At 40.1% G+C, this 14959-nt stretch overlaps 1 long non-coding RNA gene across 1 annotated transcript in view; it reads right to left on the bottom strand.

Annotated features, from left to right (window-relative positions):
* The window catches only part of LOC116148140 (uncharacterized), a 113730-nt gene that overhangs the window by 38730 nt on the left and 60041 nt on the right, over nt 1-14959 (bottom strand). The window lies entirely within an intron of this gene.

Genomic DNA, 14959 nt, shown 5'->3' with positions numbered 1-14959 from the left:
TTAATAGATGGGGATAAAATGTGCATTATCCCAAGCAGCAGCTAGTTCTAACTGAGCTTTTATAGGTAAGTCTGTTATCTGCTTTGTAGTTTCCCTAAGATCTCTTCCCTACCATTGTACCACAGGAATCTGGGTTATAAAAGAAGTATCAAGTTGGAAGGAACTTGAAGCCAGAAATAGAAAAGGACAGATGAGTTTTGACTATCAGTAAATGGGGGGGGGGGGGAGTGGGTGCAACTTAATTTCAAATATAACAGGTTTTTTTTTAATATTGGATTTTGCTTGTTTGTTGTTTTTTTTTATTGAAGTCTAGTCAGATTACAATGTTGTGTCAATAAAAGATTTTTGTATAACCCACTTGTCTATCTCTTTGTGTGGGTAACCAAATCACTACTACAGCTGGCTTTGGAAAGCAGTTCCACACTCTGGCATGTACATGCCCACGCACTCACACATCCCCCAAACTCTCAAATGCTTCCTCTCTACAAGTTTGACGCTCTGTTGGTAGGCTTTGCTGAGAAAACACTAGCTTCTGTTTTATAAAGAATACTGTCTTAGCCTTGCCCCTACCTCCAAAGCAGAATCTCAGGTAAAAACTTCCTTGTAGGTAAGTTACTTTGGAATACGGTTCCTAGGGAGCAAGACTGCAGGACAGGAAAAATAAGCAGGAAGAAGGCAAAGCCAACACAAGGCTGTGTGACTGAGGTGACCATTCCCATAGGCAGCCAGTGCTTGATCCACCAGGACCTTCCACGTTCCAAGGAACCTTATGAATTATATCTCAGGAGTGTCTACCTGGGGACAAAAGAGGAAGCATTTATCTGTCTGCTCCTCTCTCCCACTGGCTCAAGAGAGGGTTTACTCCTCTGAATTTGGGGATTGTATATCTGTCAGTATAAAGCAGTATCCCATGATGTGATATCAGATAAGCCAGAGGGCAAGAAACTAGAGGTGCGTGACCATGGCATGAGCCCATAGAAGACTCCATCTAACTGCCCGGGCATGAAGCAGATTAAAGTCTACAGGAATGAACCACGATAAAAGTAGCTCAAGTAAGAACTGGACCTGACAAACGTTTGAAGTCATGCACAAAGCTGTCCAACACAAATAATACATAAGGTCATAGGATTTGAAACAGAGACTAATTTCAGGACCGCATCTCTAGTCAAAATGCTGTACATCTGCTAATGAACATGCTCCCATCATCACTGTATCAACTAGAGAGGGAAGGAGAGTTTCCTCTGTACTGTCCCCCCCACCAGAGAGGAACGTAGCAATTCATCCTAGCACAAACTTCAGCAAGGAAGACAGATGGCATATTCCTGAAATACAATTTGATGGGGGGGAAGATGAAAGACAGAAGATCATGAGTTCAGTGAACACAAGATCATTCAGCTAAAAATATTCAGCAACAAACTAAAAAAACCCTCAAATAATCATTATTTTTCATAAAGAAAAACTAAGAGTCTCTGGTTGAACCATTCTCAAGCCTTAAAAGCAGCAAGACTCTGAGGATTGACTTAAAATCATCTGTGGACATCGTATTTATGTGACTATCCCATAAGAGAGGTGCAAAATTAGACAAGATACTCTGTACAAAAATGCGAATTTCTCTGAATAAGACGAAATTGACTCAAGTCCTCAATGTACAGACGAAAGATGTGATGAAAAGTAAGTTAAATAAATTGTTAAAGTCTTTGCATATATTCATTTCATGCTTGCTCTTCTTGAAATAAGCCATGACTGTGTGAGTAAGACCCTAAAGGAAATTAGGGGTTTAGGAAAACAAGGTAGCTGGCAGACCTAAAAGAAAGGATTGTGTTTCCCTTAGGGTTTCCATGGTAATTGGGAGTTAAACTCTGAGTTTATTCTGCAGCAGGCCAATATTTTATATATAGTGTCCACAGACTGGAAGGAGCTCCCTGGGTCAGTCCACCAAGCTTAACCAAGGGGGCTGACACCAGGGCTGTCCGCAACCCTTACCACACACTGGAGGCCACTGGGCTCTCCACCCAGTGAGTCAGCAGATGCCAATAATGTCCGAAGAGTAGGCAGCATTTCCAGGGAGGAAGTACTTTTAAAATGCTAATGCAATTATCTTGAAAATGTGAGCCTAAGTTTTTTTTTTTTAAATCTCCCCATAAATCATGTTCACCATTAATGTCAAGCCACAAGGCTTAATGCCTTAGGGAGGGAGGCAGGGCCACTTAGGACAAAAATGTCTACAGATGAGAAGAATGAAGTGACTTAGAGGAAGTCCCCACCAGACAAGAAGGGCAGGTGGTACCCTATCTGGAGAAGAAAAAAAAGATTAGGGGCAGTGGGGAATGAAGGAGGAAGAGTTTGTCCCATAAGGGACCAGCACTCCTATCTCTCTGATCCTTAGCTTAGGCAGTGAGAACCGATAGAAATCTATGATAAAGAAAGAGAAGGCAATCAAAAAGTGACTCAGACATGCCCATAGGCCAATGTGGGGACCAAAAAAAGTAGCGGAGGGTGAAGACTATCAAGCTACAAGGCACTGCCATGAAAAGGTAACTCCATAGTAGAGGCTGGGCCGGGGTGGACATCCTGTGCAAGCCTACTGGATGGGACCTAGCCAAGGAAACTTAGGTAAGACTGAGTCAGCTGCTGTCCGAGCCACAAACTCCTGCAGCCAAAGTCAGCATGGTATCCATGGACCAGGAAGAGCATAAATCACAAATCTCTCTCCCTCCTCTGCCATAAGGATAAATGAGTTAGCCTCTATATATAGATAGCATGTTGGCTGGAAAAACAGTTCTATGAACTTGAATTTGAAAAAAATATATTTATAGAGAGAGAGATAAAAATTTTTAAATGAGACTATTACTATTAAAATTGGCATATTTAAGTCCCCTCTCAGCCTTCAACAAGATACACTTGACAGCATAATGATATAAATTATAGAAAATAATATTACAGTATCTGCACATCTGACTTGTGTCATTCATGATAGATTAGATTATGCTGATGTTAAAAACCCCCAAATCTCAGTAGTTTAACACAATTCTTTCTTGTTCATGCAACATGTCCATCTTACACCAGTGGGACTATGGGTGGGGAGTTTCTCCTCTGTGCTGTCTTCACTCCAGAACCCAGACTAGTGAAGCCTCCACCATCTGGAATATTTCAGGTTCTGTTGGCAGAAGAGAGAATTGGAGGGTCTTATAGCAGAAATTAGATACTTTGGTTCACATGTCCCTTCTGCCCACAGCCCTCAGGCAGACTAGGTAGATGGCCCCATTCACATAGAAGACAGATGGACAAGAGTGACCTCCATTGGCCAGGAAAAGAGGCAAACAAGATAGGGTGAGCATTAGAAGTCTCTACCACATAAAGCAGGGACTTCCCCTACTGCATAAATTATTATTTTTTTAAAAGATCGATTACCTGAATTTCATGTTATTTCTAGAAGGCAAAACGTAAGTACCTCACCCTCTCAGGTCATCTTTTCTTTCCCAAATTTATCCCAGGACTAGCCTGGGTTTCTTCATCCTTAACCCAATCTCCCACTAATACTTTTATTCCAAATCCTTTCCACAGTGCCTGTGTGACGTTACCCACTCCCAGGGAAATGAACTTCTCTACTCTGGACTCCCTCACTTTCCCTCGACTGCCAAACACTTGCTGGCCTTTACCAAGTCCACCTGGGCCCCACGATGCTCTCACCGCACCCACCATTCCCACGGATGCTTTGCTTCTGTAGCACCCATGCAGCCAAACCCCAACATGTGTAGGCCTTTCATAGTCCAACATCCTGAGGTTCCAATAGGCAAAGGCTGATTAAAATGAAACCCATCCATAAAGTTCAGCCTTAGCTGCCTGATACTTTGAAAATTGCAAAAATCTGGTCCATTTCAACTGCATTAAGATTTGAGATCAGTTCTAATATTTTACGACCTAGGTGCTTTTTATTATTTAAAAAGCTTCCTTCCTGCTTTGTGTCACCTTGCTCTTGAGGGCTGATGGGGAGCCTAGAGCTTCCTCTGATTGGACTGTATATGGGCAAAGCCAGAAAACATCCCCCGGATGTTTGTTCCTCCAGCATATGCACTGCTTGGAAATCATCCCAAATTACTCCCCAAATTCGGTCCACATATTTGCATTTACTTTACCATGAGCCTCTAGAACATCAAGGACTCAGTCGTTTCCCTCTCAGTCTTTATCTACCAGTTGTGAATCTTTTTCATGTACCCTCTAACCTGGACTAAGACACCAATTTCTTCTAAAAAGTGGTCCATGGTGCTGACTTAGTATGCGGGGAAAGAAGAGTTTTCCCCCACATCTAAATCTACAGAGGTAAAGAATATGACTTAGCCTGATTCCCTTTGCACATGTCTGCAGGGAAATCGGTGGAAGTTAAGAACAGAGCGGGTTAGGGAATTCACTGGTCTCTCACCAGGGAGGGGAACAGTCTCCTAGGAAAGTTCTTCTCATATCTCTTATGGGTGATGCCTGGAAACTCCCAAGGGCCTTCGGTAATTGTTTGCATCTCCACCGTAAGTCACGTCCCTGTGCCCTTCTGAGAAGCCTGTCATCCAGCAAACTGGGCAAACATTGTCCTAATGAGACTGTGAACCTGAGGTACAGATATAGACAGACCTTTTCATGAAGCAACATTTTATAGTCTGCAAAGTAGGAAGGAGAAAAAAAGGACTAAAACATTCCTAAAATTAGCGATGAAAGTTCTTGCCCCATCCTCCAATCACTTCTCAGTGTTTATCTCTTCTCTACTTTCCTCCTCAAAAACTCTTTGAATCTAATAGCTTATACTCCTGATAGTCACTAAATCTTTGGCAGATTGTGTTTCCCCAAAGATGGATGCACCAACTTATATATCTCATCTCAAAGGCTCCTTTTACAATGTGACTGACACTCTGCCCACTGGGAGGCAGGACCTACACTGCTTCCACTGAACCTGGGTGAGCTTGAGACTGTCCCCACCAACAGACAATGGCAGAAGTGAAGCTGTCTGACTTCTGAGGTCAAGTCAGACCAAGGAGACAGCATCCACCTGGCTCTTTATTTCAGGACACTCACCCTTGGAACCCAGCCACAGATAAGTTCAAACTAGTTCCTGCAGAGAGGCTGCACAGAGAAGCCCATGTGGAGAGAAACTGTGGCCCCCAAGTAACACCTAGTACCAACTGCTAGTTGAGCACATGAGCCTTCAGATGATTCCTCTCCGAGTTTCACATCTTCTACCTGGTGCCCCACATACCATGGAATCATCCATGCTGTGCCCCATCCAAATCTGTTGCCCACAGAATTCAAGAGTATAATAAATGTCTGTTTTACCCCCACTCAGCTTTAGGGTAATTTGTTATGCAGCCATAGTACCTGGAACAAAATCTTTCCTTGTATTTTATCTCTCATTTCATCTTTAGATTACTCTCAGAGTGACTTTTGCAAACAACCTAAGAATTACGTGATAACATCTAGGATAGTGAAAGGATCATTTCTGCCCAAACACCTTTCAATAAAATAGGCTTTTGTTTCTCCTTCTGTAAAATGAAGGCAATTCTCAAGGTCACAGATGAAAACAAAACGGTTGGAACATTTCTCCTCTTTATTTCTCATAGGAAAATAGAACTTTTTAAAAACTAAAACGCTGTTCTTCACATTGAGAACGCCCTCGAGCCTACAAAAAATATAGCATTTATTTTTGTGCCTCCTGGGTCCCTCTTAATTTCTAAAGTGTTGAAGAGTGAAGAGCAGTTTCAAAAAGAGACCAATAGCAACTGAGAGGGATCTAGACCAAGTGGCCTGCAGGGCCGGTTTTCACAGAGATAAAATTAGGAAGGACCCCTTTAGTAAGGAAGGGTACGAGTGAGGAGTAAGTGAGAAATGTCATGGAAATATTAAATGGTAATTAAGGGCCAAAACCTCCCCAATAACCTTTCTGTAATTGAGAGACAACTTTCACTTTAACTCACATTTTCATCAGTTCCAAAATGACACTAACTGAACACTCCCACACCCTCCGTGTACTCATCTAGCCTCTAGCTTTGAATCTCTCCTCTTTTCTGATAAGTCCCAAATTCGTATCTTCAGCCCAGACCTTGTCCCCATACTCTAGGCTCACAGATCCATCTGCTACCCAACTTCTCCACTTGACGTCTGACAGGCATCTCAAATTCAACTTCTCCAAAAAACAGCCTCCCCATGGCCCTCCCCACATCTGTTCCTCTCCCTGCCTTCTCCATCTTAGGTGAGAGAAATTCTTTCCTTCCACGGCTCAGGATGAAAACACTGACATCACTTTGACTTCACTTTCACAAACTACAGCCTATCCATCAGCGAATCCTGTTGGCTCTAGACTTAAATCATATCCAGAACGTAATTACGTCTTAGGACCTCCACCATGACTAACTCGGTCCAAGCCAACATCAGCTCTTGTCTGGACTGTTGTCCCAGCCTCTTTACTGTCTCCCGCCTCCATCCTTCTCTTCTTATGGTACGTTCTCACCCCAGGAACCAGAACGATCCTGTAAGAATATGAGTCAAATCATGGACTTCCTCAGCTCAGAACCCTCTCATAGCTTTGCACCTCACTCATAATAAAATAAGGAAACAAACTTATGGTTACCAGGGGAAAGGAAGTGGGAAGGGATAAACTGGGAGTTCAAGACTTGCAAATATATGTATAAAATAAACAAGTTTATACTGTAGAGCACAGGGAACTATATTCGATATCCTTTAATAACCTATAATGAAAAAGAATAAGAAAATGAATATATGCATGTATATGTGTGACTGAAATATTATGCTGTACAACAGAAATTGACACATTGTAACTGACTATACTACAATTAAAACAGAAAAGTCAAAATCCTTAAAATGGCAAAGAAGACTCACCATGATTGGTCGCCTATTACTTCTCTCTTACCCCTCTCCCCCGGCTCACTCTGCTCCAGGCCCACTGGCTTCCTGGTTGTTCCTAAAAGATGCCAAACACCCTCCTGCCCCAGTCCTACGCATTCCCAACTCCCAACCCCACCCCAAATCTGTATGGCTTATTCCCCACCTCCCTCACCTTATCACCAAGGCCTTCCCTCCCCACCCTTGTTAGAACGACAAATACCGTGCCCTGCAAGCTCATTTTCCCTATTTTATCTTTCTTCAAAGAAGTTTTTACTCCCCAGCATTAAATAAGCAAATAAGTAAACAAACATGTTTGCTGATTCACTTACTGCCCATCTTCCCCATTTAGAATGTAAGTTCCATTAGAGCAAAGATTTTTTTATTTTGGTCTATTTTGCATATGGCTGAATTTCCAGAGCTCAGAATAGCCTCTGGTATCTAACAGCCACACAAATGGCCAGAATGACATACACCTGTTGATGAATGAACAAAGAAACGACTGGGCCATAGCTGATTCACAGCCAAGCACCTCCCGTACTAAAGGCAGAAGCCACGTGGAGAGCTTTCGAGAGTGCTCACATCTGCCTGGCCAGCTCCTAGGTCTCCAGGTGGCTCTGGAAGCTCTCCTGAGTGCAGAGTGATAGCAGTAAGACGTGAGGGTCTTGGGTCGCTCTTGTCTCCACTGCAGGGGACTCAGCACTGCTCCATGAAAAATATAAGCTTTATTACCTGAGGTCTTATTTTAAAGCCCACTAACTGTTTGGGTGATTCTGGACAAGTTACTTAACCACACTAGTCTTGATTTCCTTATCTGAAAAATGAAAAAAAAAAAACCTATTTTCCACCTATTTTCCATTAGGGATGCAATGAAGATTAAATGAGCAACATATGGGAACAATGTCCTATAAATTATAAAGGGATAAATAAGTATAAAAAGTTGTAATTATGTGAGAACAACCTTGATTTGAGCCTACTTAGTAATTAAAGCAGAGTCACATATTCAGTGTAATTGATGGGTACTTAGTCATGTAAACGGCCAAAATGACTGGTTGGTTATTGCCGTGAGACTTATTGGCCTAAAAAGGGAGAGAACTGGCAATTTTTTTGGTACCCCTAAGTACTAAATATATATACATTATTTCATATATATTATATATTATTTAATATATATTATATATATATTATTTCATTTATCTACATATTATTTCATTTTATCCTAATAAAAATTCATGGGAGGTAAATATTACAACAGTCATTGTAAAGTGATAAGGTTTGAGGTACAGAGTTTAAGTAAGTTGCCAAAACTCCCATGGTCAGGTAGTAGGAATTACAAGGCCATTTCCAAAACACCAAGCCATTCTCTTGGACTTTAAAAATTAAACCAATCTACCCATGATTTTTAAATGTGTTAAAGACAGGAGGTCCACATAAAATTTGGATGAAAGGAACATTATAGAAGAAGATGAAACACTGAATTAAAATTCACAGAAAATGAGAAAAGCCTGATACAAAAGAATACTCTGTGATTCCATTCAGATGAAATTCTAGAACAGATAAAGGTAAGCTACATGATACAGTCAGAACAGTGATTGCCTCGTGTGTGTGTCGGGGGCGGGGATCAGGCACTGATAGGGAAGGGGCTATGAGAACGTAATAGGGAGATAGAAATCTTTTATATCTTGATAGTAGGTTTCATGGTGTACACATTTGTCAAAGCTCATCAAGCTGTATACTTAAGATCTGTTCATTTAACTATATATAAAATTCTATTTTAGTCTGTTCAAGCTGCTGTAAGACTGAGTAGCTTGTAAACTACTGAAATTTATTTCTCACAGTTCTGGAGACTAGAAGTCCAGGACGCTATCATAGTCCAGTTCTGGCGAAGGTCCCCTTATGGGCTGCAGACTTCCACCTGTGTCCTCACATGGTGGAAAGGGCAAGGGGGCTCTCTCTGGGGTCTCTTTTCGAAGGGCATTAATCTCATTCATATGAGCTCTATGAATTCAGAGCAGGAGGTGGTTATAAAATCATTCAGACCACAGCAACTGCATTTTAACTTTAAAAGTATAAAGTCATAGAAAATTGATTCTTACGCTTGGAACTCAAGTGAAAAAGTAATGACATTGTTTTAAGGACTTTTATTAAACCTCAGGAAAATCTAATGATGTAGGTTTGGAAATCAAACTCAAGTTTGAGATGAAGAAGCTGAAGTAAACAATATAGAGTCATTTCTGTGGTCTACACAGCCAGGAGGGGTAGAATTAGGATTCAAACCCTGGTGTAATTAACCACCTCACTACAGCTATGTCTGAAGATGGTTTGTCATAACAGTGATGCTGGAAAAGGAAAGTTTGGGTTCTTTTTTACCAAATATATAGCAAGTCTTTAGCCTAAGCATCATGTGGATAAAGAGAATATATGAACACTAAGTAGCCAGTCCAGACCTTATTCAAAGAGGTGCCTTAGTAGGAAATTACAAGGAAAGATGATGATCTGTGGAACCACAGGGATAGAAGTGATTAGATTTTGTCTCATACTACAATACATCTTATTTCTATTTATTCTTATTTCACCTTAGTCAAAATTTTAGAAAACATTTACTCTTATCTTCATAGGAATAAATAAACATGGCTTTGAGTTGTAACAAAGCATGAACATTACATTGAGCAGCCCCCATAACCAAGATTAAAGTCATTTCAAATGAGCCCCATTTAAAACTAACGTGGAAGTTTTAGCTACAGTGTATTGTGTAGCCTGCTTTCCATACACCTCCCTGTATACAATAGCTTTGATTTAATGTGGGAGAAAAGACGCAAATAAAAATGTCACAGAATAAATAGGAGCCTTATGGCACATCTATTTCCCAAAAGTCCCTTCCTTTAATGAATGAATTCACTACATCTTCCTTAGTAAGGCAAAATGGCAGGCAATTTAAATTCAAACACCCATGCAGGACATAGCCAACTTAGCAGGTGGCAAAAAAGAACTCAGAGGGAGCAGGGAAGATATTAGCCACCATAAAGAAACAACAGAAGATAAATAATAGAATCTTGCTTACCACACAGGCCTCTAACTATAGGGGATAAAACTTCCTTGATGTTTTTCTCAAATGAAACACTAAATCGAAAGGCCTCGGAAGAGGAAAGCATTTATTTGGGTGAAAGAAACATAAATAAAATAGTTATATAAATAATGGTAATGCCAAAGATGTAACTGGTGCATGCAAGCCAAAACTTCTGCAAACACTCTAAATTACAGTGCAAAGGGGCTCAGGTCTTCTACAGAAGGCCTTTAGAAAGTGCTGCTCACTAGAACTTTCTGTGATGATGGAAATGTTCTCTATCTGTTCTGTCCAGTGTGGTAGTCACTAGCCACGTGTGACGAGTTGAGCACATAAAATGTGGCCAGTGTGACTGAGGAACTGAAGTTTTAACTTTATTTAAGTTTAATTAATTTAAATTTAAATAACTAGGGGGAGGGTATAGCTCAACTGGTAGAGTGCATGCTTTGCATGCACGAGGTCCTGGGTTTAATCCCCAGTATCTCCTTCAAAGACAAATAAATGAATAAACCTAGTTACCTCCCCCTCACAAGACAAACAAAACAAGCAAAAACATATGCTTTGAAAAACTGTTAAAAAAAAATAAAATAAATTTAAATAGCCAAATGTGGCTAATGGCCATTGTATTGAACATAGCCTTCAAACAGTTTCAAAGAAAAAGACAAACGTTTGAAACTGATCTTATCTTCAAAGAAACCCCGATGACTCTGTCATTCCCCAAACTGACTTTTGAACATTAGTCAGTCTGTACAGTTGAAAGAGTGTGATTTGTTGTAGACACCTGCTGTTCCCAGAGGAGAAACTTACAGCCATGTCTGATGAAAATTTGCCCCACAGTAATGAAGTGGATTGTGACATTCAGGAAGACTCTCACTCCTTCCCTTGACCCATGAGATTCCCAACGCATGGCCTTACACAGAGTTGAGGTAGTCCTTTATCTGATTCTTGGATTCTAAACTAAGAAAATAACCAGGTCTCCTGGTGGGTTTCTGGAGAAGAAAATAAAATTGGTCTGACAGGCTGGCCTCTCTTTGGCAAGAGCTTGTCACTGTTGCTAACAGATTTCTTCCAGGTGCTCAGCTCCTCCACATGCTATAATGCTATAGCATTATAATCCACTATAATCCTCTAACTTTCTACCCTCCCCTGAATAAATTTACTCCTTGGTGGAAACCCCCCATGGAATCTACGCAGTGAAATTCACTTCAACTAACCAAAGCATTAAGATTTTGTTATGAAGAAGGTCATAAATTCAGCTAAAGATGGAATGCAGATTTCATTTAATCAACTGGTAATAACTGCCTGGAGCAGTTATTAATAATAAATTAATAATGTCCTGAGGTGTCTTGAAGTGTATTTAGGCTTAGCAGAAAATCATGTTGTAATCATTTAGCAATATCTTCCATGCGCTCACAAATGGGACTTGCGGCTTCTCTGCTGTCTACCTGCCATCCCTACATGAGACAATGTAGGGATACACAGTTGCGGAAAACATAATCCACACACATTTGCCACTAAATATTTCACAAGAGAGCATTATAAGGACAATAGAAGCACAGAGATCAACTGCAATGGGAAATATCATGGCTGGCATCATGGAAGAGGTGACGTTTGAGCCAGGGTTTGAAAGATGCACGTATGGAAGAGTATCTAAGGAGGGCAAAGGCATCACTGCCAACAAGAGACACAGGAATACACAGCCTGTCAGAGGAAGGGTGGATGTGTGACACAGGCAGAAAGAGTGGGGTTCTTATGACCATTATCATTCTAATAACCATTTTTTCTTCTTTATTAGTTTGTAAAATTTTTACTTATGTTCAGGCAGCAAAATACACAAAGAAGTTGGGCCTCTCACCTTTCAACCTTTCAGGAGTTGGTCTATAAAATTCATTGCCCTCTGCTAGTGATTTTTCCCATAGGCACAGAAAAGATGTTCAACAAAATTCAGTGTACATGCACAATCCATTTTGGAGTGATGGATATGTTTATTACCTTCATTGTGGTTTCACAGGTGTATGCCTATGTTCAAACTCACAAAATTGTATACATCAAACATGTACAGGGTTTTTTGTATATCAATAACTATAACTCCATAAAGTTGTTTAAAATAACTCTCATCAAAGCAGGAATAAAAAGGAGTTTCCTCCATCTGATAAAACGTATCAACAAAAAATGTGCAACTAATGTTTTCCCTAATAGTGAAATATTGAATTTTCACCTAAGAGTGGGAGCAAGGCAAGGATGTCTGCTCTCACAACTTTTACCAAACATTGTCCTTAAGGCCCTAGGCATACATTAAAACAAGAAAAATAAGTAAAAGACATAAAATTTGGAGGGAAGAAGTAACACTATCTTTATTTGCAGTCAACAAGACTATATGCATGAAATGTTTTAAAGAATCTACTACACGACCAGTAGAACTAATAAGTGAACTTAGCAAAGGCACAGGACACAAGATCAATACACAAAAATCAATTGCATTTCTGTATTTGGGGAACAAGCATTTGGAAGATAGATTCTTTAAGATACCATCTGAAGTATATCCTCAAAAGCATTGAAAGCAGGGATTCAAACAGGTACTTGTACCCCCATATACACAGCAGCATTATTCACAACAGCCAAAAAGTGGAAGCATCCCAAGTATCCATTCCATCACTGAATGAATGGAGTAAACAAAATATGGCATATGCATACAATGGACGATCATTCAGCCTTAGAAAAGGAAGGAAATGCTGACACATGTTACAACATGGATGAACCTCGAAGATATGCTAAGCGAAATAACTCAATCACAAAATGACGCATATTGTATGATTCCACTTATAGGAGGTACCTAAAGGAGTAGGTAGAGAAGTCAAATTCATAGAGACAGTGAGTAGAATGGTGGTTTCCAAGAGCTACGGGGAGGGTGGAATCAGGGACCTGTTGTTTCATGGGTACCAAGTTTCAGTTTGGGAAGATATAAAGAGTTCTGAAGATGGATGGTAGTGATGTTGCACAACTGTGAGAACGTATTTAACACCATGGAACTTAAAACACTGAAACACTTAAAAACAATTACAATGGTAAAAGTTTATATTATGTTTATTTATCATAATTTTAAAAAATTTAAAGTCATTAACAGTAGCACAAATATATATATACATACACATATATATATACATATAAATACACACACATACACACACACACATCTATCTATATGTATATGACTTAACAAAAGACATGCAAGGCTCTACACCAAAACCCACATCCATTGTTGAGCAAAGTTAGAGAAGTCTTAAGTAAACAGAGCAAAAAAACAATGTTCGAGACTCACCTTACCTGATTTCAAGATTTATTATAAAGGTACAGTAATCAAGACAGTGTAATATTGATGAAGGATAAATAGATTAGAAGAACAGATTAGAGAGCCCAAAAACAGAACATGCATTTATAGTCAAGTGATTTTGGACAGAAGAGCTAAGGAAATTCAATTGGGGGAAGGAAAGTCTTTTTAATAAAAGGTGCTGGTACAACTGGATAGGTATATGGGAAAATATTAATATGAGATGAATTATAAACCTAAATGCAAAAGTTAAAGCTATAAAGCTTCTAGGAGACCACATATGGTCTGGAGCAGGGCCCAAGAATTTGCACTTCAAGCAAGTTTCCCAGGTGATATGCTGGCTGCTGGCCCAGGGACCACAGTTTGTCATTATTTCTTAACAGTGTGGTGCAAGGGGAAAAAAATACAATGCTAACATTTGTTTTTCCACTCATCTCTTCCTTTGAATAATTAGAAAGTAAAATAGTAACTTCTTAGGAATAAATGGAAACTATTAGTAATTTAGGATTAAGCAGACCTGACAGAAGTTGTGAAGAAACATCTTTTTCAGCCATGTTGAATTTAGGGCTGGGAAACCACAGGCTGACTAGATAGGTACCCCAAGAGAAATGTACTGCCTTAGCCCAAAGAAAAATAGTCATGCATATAATACATACCCTTGTTTAAGTGCCCACTGTGAGGATAATCTATTCAAATACAGTTCAGCCTGGAGGCCCATTCTTGGTAGATCGCGTTTCATGATGAAGTATCATCGCCACTTCCCTGGATTAGGAAAAACCTTCTGTGTAGAGACTTCCCTAATGTTCTTCTGTGAATTGTTTGCCATGACAGTCACTCCCATGTCATGCTTCTTTTTGCTGTCCTTTAAGTGTTAGCCAGGCAGTCTGCAGTTAGTCTGCAGTCTGCCCTTCTCTCCCAGGGCCAGATCAGTAAACAAGCTTCAGACAAACAGGTAGCATCAAGGAATTTTACAGCTTTAAAAAGGAGACCTTGCAGATGATGGTCTTACAGAGTCACAGACTGTGCGAGGCTTAAAAGCACATGCTATGGAGTTGGGCAGCTCTGAGTTAAAGTCCTGCTTTACCGCTTAACTAGGAAGGGTTTCTGGAGCAGTTTCTTCAACCACTTAAGGTCTCGGTTTTCTCATGTGTAAGATGACCTCTTGTGAAGATTAAAATGGGACAATATGTAGAAAGTACTCAGCCTGTTGCCTGTGCCTATTGTGAGTAACTATTTTAAGTGTAATTGGGATATCTTAAACCATATAAACGAGCATTTCTCCTTTGTATTTTCCCATGAAGCATCTCTTTAGCATTAATCTGAGGAAGGGGAGTGTGAGTAGAAAGAGGAGGAAAGACAATTAGGAGATTTACTGCTGAAACATAAAGAAAAATAGTTAATATTCAGATTCTAGCAGCCAAAAAAAAAAAAAATGTTTTTGAGCACATACTAAGACATAGAGAGAGAGAAAGAATCTGAGGTGCTGAGCATTTTATCTGAGACTGAATGTTTACCTAAAGGGGCCACACGTGGTAGATTGTTTGGCAAACTGACAGCTACCATTCCCCCTCTTTGTGTCCAGGCCCCTTGCAATGTGACTTTGCAGCTCCTCTCATCGGGTGAATGGTCCAGCAGACTAAACAGCATGTGTGAAGACCCCAAGGCAAGAAGGAGCTTGACAATGT

Source organism: Camelus dromedarius, chromosome 2 (assembly GCF_036321535.1).
Source record: "Camelus dromedarius isolate mCamDro1 chromosome 2, mCamDro1.pat, whole genome shotgun sequence".
NCBI lineage: Eukaryota > Metazoa > Chordata > Mammalia > Artiodactyla > Camelidae > Camelus > Camelus dromedarius.
Note: the sequence above shows the minus strand (reverse complement) of the source record. Positions and strands in the feature narration are given on the sequence as shown.